We start from the raw sequence: 14,637 nt of genomic DNA, 5'->3' as shown, positions 1-14,637 counted from the left end.
TCTGTTTGATATGTGCTAACTGAAAGAAGATACACAAGAGAAACACAACTTTCAAAATCTGTACTTATTCATATCATAAAATTTTAAATATCTTTAAAATTATATTTGACCACATGGTATCCTAGATTGAAATGTTAATTTATCCCTTCATCTTAGTGTTAATAAAATATCTTGTTGATGAAGCATACTACTTCTAGGACCCATTCTATGAAAATCACTTTTCATGTGTTTTATACTAAATTGACACTACTTTGGAACTTAAAATGGGAATATTTAAAAGCCTTAAAGCTATTCTAAATACTGCTTTATTTATTGGAATTATATATGTCTTTCAGTGAACTTTACTTAACTCTTAGATATTATTTAGATCTATTTTAGACAATCAAGAAACAAAGAAAAATTTAGCCAACTGTGGACAGATGAGTTTAATATAAAATTGTATGTTGCTTTGACTGTGGATTATTCATTTACTTAAAAGCACAACCGATAGCAAAACACAAGCTGAAATTTACGGGGTTATAATTACCACTTATTTAGACAGTTCCTTTTTTATAGGGACATGGGGATCCAATTATTTAAATCACACATAATGTGTGATCAGAACATTCAGAGCAAGACTATACACGGGACTCTTCTGTTGATTGAAAAAGAAAGAAATGGCGAGGCGGTTGATCGATGTTTGATTCAAAGACTTTTAAATATGCTTTCTGATTTGGAAGTGAGTAATTTCTTAACTTTTACAAAATGGAAGTGAATTGTCAACTAATAATCTAAAGCTAGATTTTACCTGAGTTTCTTTGATTGTATCTTATATTTACATAGAATCTTTTGAGAATAAATTACCCAAAGAAACAAGGAAGTTCTGTGCAACAGAGGGAAGGAACCTCGTGCAAAAACAAGAGGTATTTGGAATGAAGATTACGATTATTAGTTCCGTGATTCATAAAGCAGATTATTCAATGCCTTACTATGAGACATTCCCTGATAGTAAGGTCTAACAGTTTTGGCCTGATATGGTTATGTGCAATAACCTATACTGTCCTGCATTTTATGTATGTGAAGACATGGATTTTGTGGTGACACTTATATTAATGAGAGATTCACTTTTATTCTTGGTCACTTTTGCTAAAGCTTTGTTGATTTTGTTACTCTTTCCAAAGATCCACGTTTTGGCCAGTTGAGTTTTCACATTTGTTTTTCTTATTTCTCCTTGCCTTAAATTCCATGCTAAATGTTGCTTTCATCACTTGGTTAAGGTTCATATTGACCTTTTCCGTGTGTCTTCAGGAGCAGAGTTGGGTTTTTGTTTTTAGACCTTTCTTTTAACTATATTCACAACTATCAGCTCTCCTGTAAATAGCACGCTAGCTGCATTACTTAAATTTTAGTGTGTTGTATCTTCATTTTCATTCACATTAAAGTGCTTTTGAGTTTCCCTTGTGACTTTTCTTTAACACAGTTACTTAGAATTTTGTTTAATTTCAACACATTTGTGAATTTCCCTTATTGCCCTTTTTCCATTTTAACACCATTGAATTGAGATAAAATGTATCATAAAAATCATACACTTTGTTTGATTTCAGTACTTTAAAATTTGCTGACTAACAAGTCTGATGGAGTCTATCTATCCTGTGAAATGTTCTTTGTGTGCTTGAGAAGTATGCATACTCTGCTGTTGGCTGTGGAATGTTCTTTTAGAGATTGTTAATTTTAGCGTTGCTCAGATGTTTTATTTATTTGCAGGTTTTTTGTCTGAGTGTTCTATTTCTTTTATATCTTGCATATGTCCTCCATATATATACACACACATCCTTCCATAGGGTATTAACATCTATAGCTGTAATTGTTGAATTACTAATTTTTCTCTTCATTTTTCAGAACTTTGATCAGTTATTTTATAGATTTGTGGTAGTTACACTAAAAACTGAACCACAGATTTTATTTACTTTGTATTTTTTTATTTTTTATTTTGGTATCATTAATACACAATCACATGAGCAACAGTTTAGTTACTAGATTCCCTCCATTATCAAGTCCCCAGTACATTCCCCATTACAGTCACTGTCCATCAGCATAGTAAGATGCTATAGAGTCACTACTTGTCTTCTCTGTGCTATGCTGCCTTACTGTGCCCCACCTTACATTATGTGTGCTAATTGTAATGCCCCTTATTCCCATAACCCCTCCTTTCCCACGCTCCCTTCCAGTCCCTCTCCCTTTGGAAACTGTTAGACCTTTCTGGGGTTCTGTGAGCCTGCTGCTGTTTTGTTGCTTCAGTTTTTGGTTTGTTCTTGTGCTCCACAGATGAGTGAAATCATTTGGTACTTGTCTTTCTCCTCCTGGCTAATTTCACTGAGCATAATACCCTCTTGTTGCAAAGGGCAGGATTTCTCTCCCTCTCTTACGGCTGAATAATATTCCATCATGTATATGTACCATATCTTGTTCATCCGTTCATCTATGGTTCCTTCCGTAGATGGCTATTTTAAGTAATGCAGTGATAAATAAAAGGGTGCACATGTCTTTTTGAATCAGAGATATTCTTTTGTGTGGGTAAATTCCTAGGAGTGGAATGAATGGGCCCTATAGAATCCCTATTATTAGTTTTTTGAGGAACCTCCATACTGCTTTCCACAGTGGTTGCACCAACTGACTTTCCCACCAATAGTGTGGGAGGGTTTCTAATTCTCCACATCCTCCTCAACACTTGTCATTTCTTCTCTTAGATATTGGCCATTCTGGCTGGAAAGTAATATCTCATTGTGCTTTTAATTTCCATTTCCCTGATGATAGAGATGTGGAACATTTTTCATGTACCGGGTTATCATCTATATGACTACTTGGGAAAAGGATCTGTTCCTTTCCTCTTTTTTAAGGTTGGTTACTAGTTATTCTGGTGTTCTTTATGTATATTTTGGATATTAACCCAATTCCAGATAAGTCATTCATGAATATAGTCTCTCATGCTGTAGGTTTCCTGTTTCTACTGAAGGTGTCATATGCTATATGAAACTTTTGAGTTTGATGTGGTCCCACTGTTCATTTTTATTTTGTTTTTTATGGCCAGGAGATGTGTCCAGGAAAACATTGCTCATGCTTGTGTTCAAGAGAATTTTGCCTGTGTTTTCTTCTAATGGTTTTATGTTTTCATGTCTTACATTTAGGTCTTTGCTCCATTTTGAGCTTACTTTTAGCTATGTAGTCAGTAATCCACTCTCATTCTCTTGCATGTAGCTTCTGAGATTTCCCAACATCAGTTCCAGAAGAGGCTGTCTTTTCCCATTGTATATTTGAGGCTCCTTGTCACACATATGCTTGAGATTATATGTGAGCTCTCTATTCTATTCCATTGATCTGTGGTTGTCTTTCTTGTGCCAGTAGTATATTGTTTTGATTATTGTTGGTTTGTAGTAGATCTTGAAGTTAGGGAGCATAATTCCCACAGCTTTGTTCTTTTTTCTCAGGATTGGTTTGGCTATTTGGGACTTTTTGTGGTTCCTTATGAATTTTAGGATTATTTGCTCTAGTTGATTGAGGAATGCCATTGGTATTTTCATAGGGATTGCTCTGAATCGGTCAATAGCTTTGGGCAGGATGATCATTTTGACAATATTAATTTTTCCTATCCAGGAGCATAGGATATATTTCATTTATTTGTGTCTTTTTAATTTCTCTCATGAGTGTCTTAACAGTTTTGGCCCCCAGGTCTTTCACCTCCTTCGTTAGGTTTACTCCTAGGGATTTTTTTTTTGGAAGCCATTCTAAGTACAGATCTTTTCCTGATTTCATTTTCTCTTGATTACTTGTCAGAATAAAGGAATGCAGGAGATTTCCATATATTAATTTTGAATCCTGCCACCTTGCTGAATCCAGTTACTAGTATGTGTATGTGTATATATATATATATATATATATATACCATGTAATGTGATCATACTGAAGGCTTAACTTCCTCCTCACCAGCTTGGATGCCTTTTATCTCTTAGTTGTGTCTGACTGCCATAACTGGGACCTCCGGTACTACGTGAAATGGTGAGAAAGTGGTGAGTGTGGACATCTTTGTCTCGGTCCATATCTTGGAAATTTTCAATTTTTTTGTCTTTGAATATGATGATAGTAAGCATGGGTATGTTATATATGGCCTTTATTATGGTGAGGTGTGTACCCTCTGTACCCAATTTGTTGAGAATTTTTAACCAAGAATGGATGTTGCATTTTGTCAAATGCTTTTCGGCATCTGTTGAGATGATCATGTGGTTTTTATTCTTTTTGTTAATGTGTTGGGTAATGGTGATTGACGGATATTGTACCATCCTTGTAATTTTGCAGTAATCCCACCTGGTTGGATGGATGATCCTTTTGCTGTATTTTTAAATCTGTTTCACCAATGTTTTGTTGCATCTGTGTTCCTCAAGCGATATCAGTCTACAAGTTTCTTTCTTGTAGTGTGTTTATCTGGTTTTGGTGTTAAAGAGTGATGCTGGTCTCATAGAATGAATTTGGAAGTGTTCCCTCCTCTACTATTTGCAGTTCTTTAAGAAGGACGGTATTATCTCTATTTTAAATGTTTGGTAACTTTCAGCTGTGAATCCAGCTTACCTGGTCCTTTGTTTCTAGGGAGTTTTTTGATTACCATTCAGTTTCATTACTGCTAAATGGTCTGTTGAGATTTTCTGTTTCGTCATGGGTTCGTCTTGCAAGGATGTGTTCTTCTTGGAATTTGCCCATTTCTTCTATATTCTCCAATATATTAGCACATATTCTCAAATAAAATTCTCTAATATTTGCATTTCTGTGGTGTCCATTATGACTATTTCTTTTACTGTTTATGTTTATTTATGTACTCTCTTTTTCTCCTCTGGAGAAATCTGGTTAAGGATTGGTCTCTTTTATTTTCTCAACCAGCTCTTTGATTCTTTTTCTATTGCTTCATTCTGTATATTTTTATTTTTGCCCTGATCTTTATTATGACCCTCTTTCTACCAACTTTGGTTGTCATTTGTTGTTCCTTTCCTAGTTGCTTTAGTGTTCAGTTTAGATTCTTCATGTGGGATTGTTGTTCTTTCTCGAGGTAAGCCTGTATTGCTATGTGCTTTCCTCTTAGAACTGCCTCACCACATCCTACAGGTTTGGAGCTGCTGAGTTCTTTTCTTTTGTCTCCATGTATTGAATTATCTCTGTTTTAATTCAGTCATTGATCCTTGATCACATAGAACTATGTTATTTAGCCTCTGTGTGCTTTTAGGCATTTTTGCTCACTGTGTGTAATTTATTTCCTGTTTCATGTCATTGTGGCCTGGAAATTGCTTGATAAAATTTTAAACTCTTCTAGTTTATTGAGGCTTTTTGTGGCCTAGTATGTGATCTGTTCAGGGGAACATTGTGTATTCCCTTCAGAAAAATTGTGAATTCTGCAGCTATTTTGTGGAATGCTCTGCAGATATGTGTTTAGTCCATCTTATCAAATGTCTGTTTCAGATCCTTTTCCTTATTTATTTTCCATCTGGTGGATCTGTCTATTAATGTCAGTGGTGTGTTAAAGTGAGTGAGTTGCAGTGTATTTCTCCCTTTAATTCTGTTTGTATTTATTTGTCATATATTTAGGTGCTCCTGCGTTGTGTGCATAGATTTTATAATCATTATACCTTCTTGTTGGACTCACCCATGGTCATTATGTAATGTCCTCTTTGTTGTTAACTTTCCTTGTTTTGAAATCAATTATGTCTGATGTAAGTATGGCTATTTCTGCTTTTTTCCCTATTATTTACATGGAATTCCTTTTTACATCCCATCACTTTCATTCTGTATATATCTTGGGGCTGAATTGAGTCTCCCTAGGCTTCATATAGATGTGTCTCAGTACTTTGTACTTATCCTTCTGCCACGTTGTGTCTTTTGATTGGAGCATTCAGTCCATTTACACTTCAGGGAAATTTTATTAGGTATGTACATATTGCCATTTTACTGATTGTTTTCTGGTTGTTTTTTGTAGCTGCTGTCTGTTCCTTTCTTTGTGTCTTACACTCTTCGCTTGTTACTTGATGGGTTTCTTTACTGTTGTGATTGGAAGTCACAATTCCAGATTTTCCTGTACCTCTCATAAACTTTAGGTTTGTGTTTATTGTAAGAGTCATAGTTTCCTAATTATACAGGAATCCATATTAAGGTGGTAATTGCTCTTTTTCAAACACAGTATAAAAGTACTTTCTTATTCTTCTTTCTCTTCCACCTGTGGAGCATGCCTGTCCTCCATAAGCATACAGGTGTTACAACCTCCCTCAGTTCTCGACCTGTCCCTGGTGTCCATCCCTATTACAGCCCTATTCCATGTGCACTCATGCTCCCACAGCAGATCTCCTGGGCCATGTGTGCAGAGTTCCTGAGTGCATATCCCCTCCTGGTTCCATTCCTCTTCCTCCAGCTGCAGTGGGGGAATGGCTGGAGACCCGATTGATTGTGGCTCTGCCAGTTTACGCTTCTCAGTGTGGTATTCCCCTCATCACCCTGTGAAGTTGGTCAGTTCTGTATTTTTCAGGTCTTTTTCATTGTTGTAGTTGCTCTACTTGCTTCCTTTATGTGTTGGGAGCAAGACAAACTTGCCATCCTTCTCTGCAATCTTCCCACTCCACGGGTTCTTTCTCAGGGTTGCTTTTGCTCTTTAGGATCTTTTGGTTTTTTGTGTGTTTCCCTATAAATCTTAGGATTGTTTTCTAGTTCATTGAAAAATACCATTGGCATTTTGATAGGGACTGCACTGAATCTGTCAACTGCTTTCACTAGGATGTACATTTGAACAATATTAATTCTTCCTATCCATGAACACAGGAGAGATATCCATTTATTTGTGCCCTTGGTTTCTTTCATCAGTGTCTTAGAGCTTCCAAAGTCCAGGTCTTTCACTGTCTTGGATAGGTATTTTCATGAGCATTGTTTTCCTGATTGATCTTTCTGCTACTGTGTAGTTAGTACATAAGAATGCAACAGATTTCTGTGTATTCATTATGTACCCTGAAACTTTGCTGAATCCAATTATTCTCATGATTTTATGTTGAAGTCTTGTGGAGTTTTTTCTTTATATGGTGTCATGTAATCTTCAAACAGTGATGGTTCAGCTCCTTCTTCACCAATTTTAAGACTTACCTCTGCCTCATTTGATTGCTGTGACTGGGATCTCCAGTACTATGTTGAATAAAAGTGGTGAGAGTGGGCATTCTTGACTTGTTCCTGATCTTACAGGAAAAGCCTCCAGCTATTCGCCATAGAATAGGATGGAGGCTGTGGGTTTGTCGTATACACAGCCTTTGTGTTGTTTAGGTATATTCTCTCTTACCATTAGGCTGAGGATGTTTATCATGAAGATGCAGAATTTTGTCAGATGCTTTTTGTGCACCTCTGAAGTGATCGTATGTATTTTGATCCTCTTGTTAATGTGGCGTATCATATTGATTGATTAACAAATATTTTGCCATGCTTGCATACCTGGAATAAACCCCACTTGGCTGTGATCAGTGATTCTTCTGATTATATATTTGAATTCACATTGCTAATATTTTGTTGATATATTTCCTTCTGTGTTCATCAGGAATTAGAGGTCTGACATTTGCCTTTTTTAAGAATCTTTTGTTTTAGCATTAGGCTAATGTTGACCTGGTAGAATGAGTTTGGAAGTACTCCTTTCTTTTCTGTATTTTGTGACACTTAAGAAAGGAAGGAACAACAAAACAGTTGTTTGAATTGTTTGGTAGGGTTCACCTGGAAGGCTCTCTCGTCCAGGATTTTGGTTCTTGGAGCTTTTGGATTACACATTCAATTTCATTCTTGGTAACCAGTCTGTTCAGATTTTCTTTTTCTTTTCAGGTCAGTCTTTGAAAATTGTACGTTTCTGAGAATTTATCCCATTTTTGTAGGGGATCCAGTTTATTGGCATAAAATTGCCTTTGAGTATTCCTGTATTTTTTAACCATCTGTGGTGTCTGTTGTGACTTCTCTTCCCATTTCTCATCTTATATATTTGTGATCCATATGTCAACTTGTTTATGCACTCTTTTTTCTTGAAATGTCTGGCGAGGGTTTTTTCTGTTATGTTCATCTTTTCAAAGATCCAACTCTTGGCGTCATTGCTTTTTTTTTGTATTAGTTTCATAATCTCTATACCTTTTTTTATGTTCTGATCTTTATTGTGTTCCTCCTACTAGTGTTGGCCTTTGTTTGTTCTTCTGTGAGTTGCTTATCTGAGAATTTTCTCATTTCTTGAGGCAGCACTGTATTTGCTCTTGGAACATTTGCCAGAGTCCCAAGTTGTGTTTCCATTTTCATTGGTTTCCTTTGTTCTTTGATTTCCTCTTTGATCTGTTCATCGATCAATTGAATGTTCATAAAGATGTTGTTTCTCCTCCATATGTTTGAGTTTTATTCACAGTTTATTTTTCATGTAATGGACTTTTTGTTTCATAACATTGTGGTCTGAAATTATGCTTGATAGAATGTCAATCTTAGATTTTTTTGAGACATGTTTTTCATCCCTATATGTGATCTGTTCTGGAGAACGTTCTGTGTGCAATTTAGAAGATTGTGTGTTCTGCTAATTTTGGGTGGAACGATCCGTATATTACTGTCAAGTCGTCCAGGTGTGATGTGTTGTACAGCGGCACTGTTCCCTTACTGATCTTATGTCTGGATGTTCTATGCAGTGGTGTTAGTTGGTGTTAAAAGTCCCCTACCTCATTGTGTTGCTGGCAGTTTCTCCCTGTAGGCCTGTATTTGCTTTATATATTTAGATGCTTTTATGTTGGGCACATAGACATTTATAATTGCTAAATCCCCTTGTTGCACTGATGCCTTCCACCGTTATGTAATGACCTACTTTGTCTGGTTACTTTCTTTGTTTAACAGTCTATTTTGTCTGATACAAGTACTGCTACTTCTGGTTTTTTCCCTATATGGGTTGCATGAAATACCTTTTCCTGTCCCTTCACTTTTAGTCTATGTTTTTATGGGTCAGAAGTGAGTCTTTTGTAGGCAAAATATAGATAGGTCTTGTTTTTTTTAATCCATTCTGCCACACTGTGTCTTCTGTTTGATGTGCTTAGTCCTTTTACTTTTTAAGTAATTACTGATAACTACTTTGTTAATGCCATTTTGCTAGTTGTTTTCCAGCTCTTGTGATTTGGTGATTTCCTTTAGTGTTATGCTTGGATTGGTTCCTCCTCATTCTTCGTGTGTCTACACATAGGAATTTTTCCTTCATCTTCCTCCACGCTGTATGAATGATGTCATAATCTACATCTTTTGTGTATCCCTGGCTGATTTTGTGTATAGGTGATTTTACTACTATTCCCTTCTGAACACCATAATTGCTTTACAAGTGATTGCTGCCCTACCTTTACGGGCTACGCCCTACCTGTATGTTTACTTTCACCAATGAAAACCATTTAAACCTAAAAACATTTCCATCTGAACAAGTTCTGAAACATATTGTGAGGCTGGTTTGGGGATGGTGAATTCCTGTAACCTCTGTTCATCAGGAAGGCTTGCAGTGTCTCCTCTGATCCTGAATGATAACCTTGCTGGGTGGAGAGTTCTTGGTGGTAGAATCTTTCCTTTCAGGACTGTGAATATTTCATGCTGCTCCTTTGTGCTCCGTAATGTTTCTCTGGAAAAGCTGATGGCCTTTCGTGACTGTTTGCCTTGCAGGTAACTGTCTGCCCCTCTCTTGCTGGTTTGAAGATTCTCTTTGTCTTTTATCTTTGCCAATTTAATTCCTTTGTGTCTTGGTGTGGACCTCCATGTGTCCTGCTTGTTAGGGGCTCTCTGGGCTTCCAGGACCTGAATGTCTGTTTCCTTCCCCAGGTAGGGAAATAAGGAAATAATTTGCCAGTTTTTTTGGCAAATAAACTTTATATCCCTTTGCCTCTCTCCTCATCTGGGATCCCTATTATGTGAATATTATTTCATTTTGATATGTAGCACTCTTCTGATACCATGTTCACATATTTAGAATTATTTACTCTCTCTGTGCCTCAGCTCAGTTCCTTCCCAGTACCCTGTCTTCTAGCTCACTGTTACGTTCCTCTATCTCCTCTAGCCTACTGTTCATTCCCTATATTGTGTTTTTCGTGTGGTTATCGTATTCTTCTCCTCTGAGTGTCTCCTTTTTATATTTTCTCTCTCTTGTTGAAGTTCTTGCTGAGATACTGAGTTCTAGCCTTCAAGTCAGTGAACACCTTTAGTGACCATTGCTCTGAGTCATTTATCAGGAGGATTGCTTATCTCTATTTCATTTTGCACTTGTTGGTATTGTTCTGTTGGGAACATATCTCTCACTCTTCTCATTTTATCTGGCTCTCTCTGTGTTTCCTCCTTTGTGTTAGATAGATCAACTATGCAGCCATGTCTTCCCAGTAGAGGCTTTATTTAGTGTGTGTCATGCAACACCCAAAAATGCAAAACTCCGTGCTCACCAGTGCCCCATTCCCAGTTGTAGCTGAGCCACAACTACTGTTCATGGGCTGTGGGCAAGGCCCACAGGTTTCCTGCCTGCCAGCAGTGGTGGTTCTCCTCTGCTGCACTGTTGTGAGATAGCTGGCATTTCTTTTGAGATGCACTGTGTGTGGGGTTGCCCTTTGCCTGGCTTCCTGCAAAATCTGACTACTAATGAACTGAATATGCTGAGTGGGTATGTTTTCAGCAAAATGCATAGGCAGAGCCAGCAGGCAGGGTTTCAGAACTGGCTGCTGCAAGCATCTGGCCAGTTGGGCTGAAGGAGGGCTGGAAATGCCTGCCCTTCCTCCATAAGACCTGCTGTGCTCCTGCACCCTTTCCAACACCAGCAGATTTTTTGAACTGTCGCCTGCCTCTGTGTTGTGTCTCAGTAGGACCGATGCAGCATGCCTCATCGGTGACAGCTGACAGGAGTCTTAGCATCCTAGAGTGCTTCAACTCTCTCTGGTCTCCATCCCTGTTAATTTACAAAGTTCAGTGCAGTGGGGTCTGGTCTTCTCAGAACAGATCAGCAGAGCCTACTTTGCTGGTATCTTCAGCTCTTATCCGCCCCTAAATCCATTCTTTTTATCCATTTTGTGGGCCGGGCAGGGGTGAAGCCTTGAAGTCTGATCTATCACACCTCTGCCCCTTCATCCTTCTCAGTGTTATCTTTTCATCACCAGGTCTTGATGATTCTGTATTCAAAATATTGTAGCTTTTTCTGTGTATTTTGAGGAGGTTATCACATTGAATTCCTAGCCACTATTTCTCTCAATTTTTAACATCAGTGTCTTTTCATCTTACTTTTTACTATAGTTACATTGTTAGTTTTTCAGTTTTATAAATGTAGGCAACGACTATCCTAACTGTGGAAGTAAAAAGGAAAGAAAACAAATGATCTTCTATAAAAATTTTAATATTATAGTGTACCTCCATAATTTGTTTTTCTTCTACTCCATACTTCCTTAGTGCAGTATAGTTAGTTGCCTTTATTTGCAATGCTTCTAATTTAATAATTCACAATTACCTGTCAATTTGCCTTTTACCTAATTTTCATATCCCCCTTTCAGTCTAACTTTTCTCTTAGATTTAGTCATTATATGTAGTGTCTCACAGGTAGTATAACAATTCTCTGGCATATTCTCCATTAATTTTACTTACAATAATATAAAATATTTTTAAAACTTTGTTATTTTGTTTGATTATTTTAGTTTAGACACTTGATGTTTTTTCCTGTGGTAATTATAATTTCCAGCTGGTTTGGCTTTGTGTTGAATAAACTGAAAATCAGTTCCCACTTTTGTGTATTCTCAATAATTACTGTATAATTGATAAAGAACACATGGCTTTTTAGTGTAAAATTTATGACTCATTTTATAGAATCTGGAGGTAGTCAACTGTGATTCCAATCCCGTTAATCTCATCTCTTTTTGTTAATCTTGTCCAGCTTTCTTTACTTTTAAATATCAGTTTGCTCCTGCAAAATGATAAAGCCAATTTACCCTAATGCTACCATGTTAAAAGAGTTGCTCGAGTGCTTAAGTGCTGTATAAATCTTGTGAATGGTATCATTATCATTGTATTTTTATTATTTTAATGTTATAAGCTGTTTGCTTTATGCTTTAAGTAAATACGTTTATTCTTTGCCTCTCTCCAGTTCTTGCTCATAGATTCAGTAGATGTCTCATTTTATTTTTGTAAATTATGGATTTGTTTTCCCAGTATTCCTTCCAAATAAGGTCACTCTCTCGTTTCAAACTCCACATGTTCCTAATACCTAAGTATTAAAGCCTATGGTTTAACAGTTGATTGGGTAATAACTAAATTAATTTTTCTCTGCAATTTTTTAAAGAATTTGAAAGTGTCAATGTTACCTAGAATACATCCCAAATGTATTTGTATTCTGTTCATTATGCTTTAAGGTTTTATTCTTAGCAATTTTTCTGTTGGATTTCTAGATTTTACTGATAGCCTACAGATTTTAAAAATTTATTGTTTCCTGAAAAATCAAGGCAAACTGTGTTAAGTTGTTTTGTGTATTTGAGGAGAGGTTTGTAAATCAATATCGTGATTTCATTTTTACTAACCCTGATACTTTATTTTATAGCGACCTGATCTGAAGAAGCAAAAACATCCTTAACTGACAGAGACTACATTGAAAAATACAAGGAGAACCCAAACCAGCTGAAGTATATTGCATAAAATACTGGCCTTAACCTGAACAGAAGGTCCTCATGGTTCTGTCCTTGGAATAAGCATTGGTGTCTGAATAAATGCAATATATTAAAAATATAAATGCAGAATTAAAATTTGCATCAACATTATCAGTTAAAGCATACTCCTCTGTGAGTAAAATTGTCTTTAACTGCCGCTATCTACAATGTACTTAATCATCTAAAAGTCACTGTGTTATTTCATACACTCTGCTATCTATCCTCTGTTACGATACGTTTCATGTTGTCTATGTGTGGAACAAATTATTTTCAGAAAGAGCAGGAATATATCCAAACCTTTAAAGGAAAATAGCAAAACAATTTATGTATCTGTATGGTTTAAGGCTTATTTATTTACATATAAGAATTAAAGGTATCTATTTGCTGTTAAAATGGCTTTTCTGTTTATACGTTACCAGGAAATAATAGAAAATATTCACTATTACAGTATGGGTCCAATCTTATGATGTATCTGCAATAGAAAAAAATTATTTCAGACTTCTTGAAAACAATTTTCTTTATGTATATAATGTACTTATAGTACCTAATACAAATATCTGTTATATACATGTTAATGATAATTTTAATGTGATATTATTTTAACCATTTGTTCCTTGTGACAAGGTTTTGGTGTATAATCTATTTTGTCTGATGTAGATATGGTTAGCCCTACTCTCACGGGTTCCTATTTACATGGGATCTCATTTTCATTTTATGTTTATCCTAAGTGTTTATTTAAGTAAAAACGATTCGCTTTTAGGTAGAATATAGTTGGAAAATATTAAACATCTTTGTGTGTCTTTCAATTAGGTCATTTACTCCACATACATATTTAATTAACATATGTAAGAAGTAGTATTGCTTTTTTATTACTTTCTGTCTTGTAGCTTTCCTAGTCTTTCTCTCCCTTCCTCCATTGACCTGGATATAATATTCTTGGTTGTCAGCATTGTCTTTTCAGAATTCTGATATATAATCAGACTCTCAAGACTACCTACCAGGTTTTTCGTGAAAAGGCTGTTAATATTCTAGGAACAGGCCAGTGTCTGTGAGTGAGGCCTGCAGGGAGTACACGTGTGCTGCCAAGGCCCCATATGCCTTGCCCTTCCTGGGGAGTTGCCCTGTTCCCTGGCAGACAGAAGGAAAGAGAGAACTAGGGGTAGGTCTGAGGAAGCAGAGGGAGGCGCTTCCCGCCTACCCTGACGTCTGGGGGGTGCTGTGGCAGTGGTGGGCTGCCGGGCCTGCTCTGGGAACCGTGACTCGGCAGCTTTAGCACTCCCTGGAAGCCGCAAGGACGTGGGCAGAAAGACAGGAGACGGGGTTCACAGAGGGGCAGTGTGGCAGGGAGAGAAGGGAAAAGGGTGTCAGGGAGGAAAGGCATGGGACCGTTCTCCACAGGACCCTGGGGATGGAGCTGTTAATGATCACATGGAAGGGATTTCAGCGTCACTGCCCATATTTCACAATCATTTCCATGCCGATGACCTCATTCTGAACACAGAAGTGCTGCACCAGCGCCCCTCTGCAAGCAAGGGTGTGGGAAATTGCGTGGGATTGTGGGGCGGCCTGGGGCTTGGCTCGGGGTTATGTTCTGCTTCTGCCCAGACGCATACTGGCACCACCCGTGGCGCCCAAGGCGTTGGAGGGGGCGGGGCTGCTGGGAGTGACGGACGCTCTAGCTGACTGGAGCAAATACATATGGGTGGCCATTTCCCAGCATGTCCTTTATTTTTTACTTTTGGTTCTAACCTGTCCCTTTTCCCTTCCTGCTTTACTGCGAATAAACTGGGTCTGTTCTGACTCTTACTTACATCAGAACATCTGAAACTGGAATTTCAAGCACAGGTTCCTTAGGAAAGAATACCCATCAGAGAAAAACAGAACTCAGTAGTCGTGGGATGCTCATTATTGAGGAAAGCACAGCCCTCCTTGTGCATCCACC

General features: G+C 37.3%; 1 long non-coding RNA gene across 1 annotated transcript; it reads left to right on the top strand.

Annotated features, from left to right (window-relative positions):
* The first annotated feature begins 545 nt into the window (after positions 1-545).
* On the top strand, positions 546-12,815 carry LOC130682085 (uncharacterized). The gene is made up of 2 exons (XR_008995392.1): positions 546-718; positions 12,590-12,815. It is a non-coding gene; the product is annotated as an uncharacterized LOC130682085 (long non-coding RNA).
* Positions 12,816-14,637: the final 1,822 nt, after the last annotated feature.

The sequence above is a fragment of the Manis pentadactyla genome, chromosome Y (assembly GCF_030020395.1).
Source record: "Manis pentadactyla isolate mManPen7 chromosome Y, mManPen7.hap1, whole genome shotgun sequence".
Taxonomy (NCBI): domain Eukaryota; kingdom Metazoa; phylum Chordata; class Mammalia; order Pholidota; family Manidae; genus Manis; species Manis pentadactyla.
This window is presented reverse-complemented; position numbering and strand designations above follow the sequence as displayed.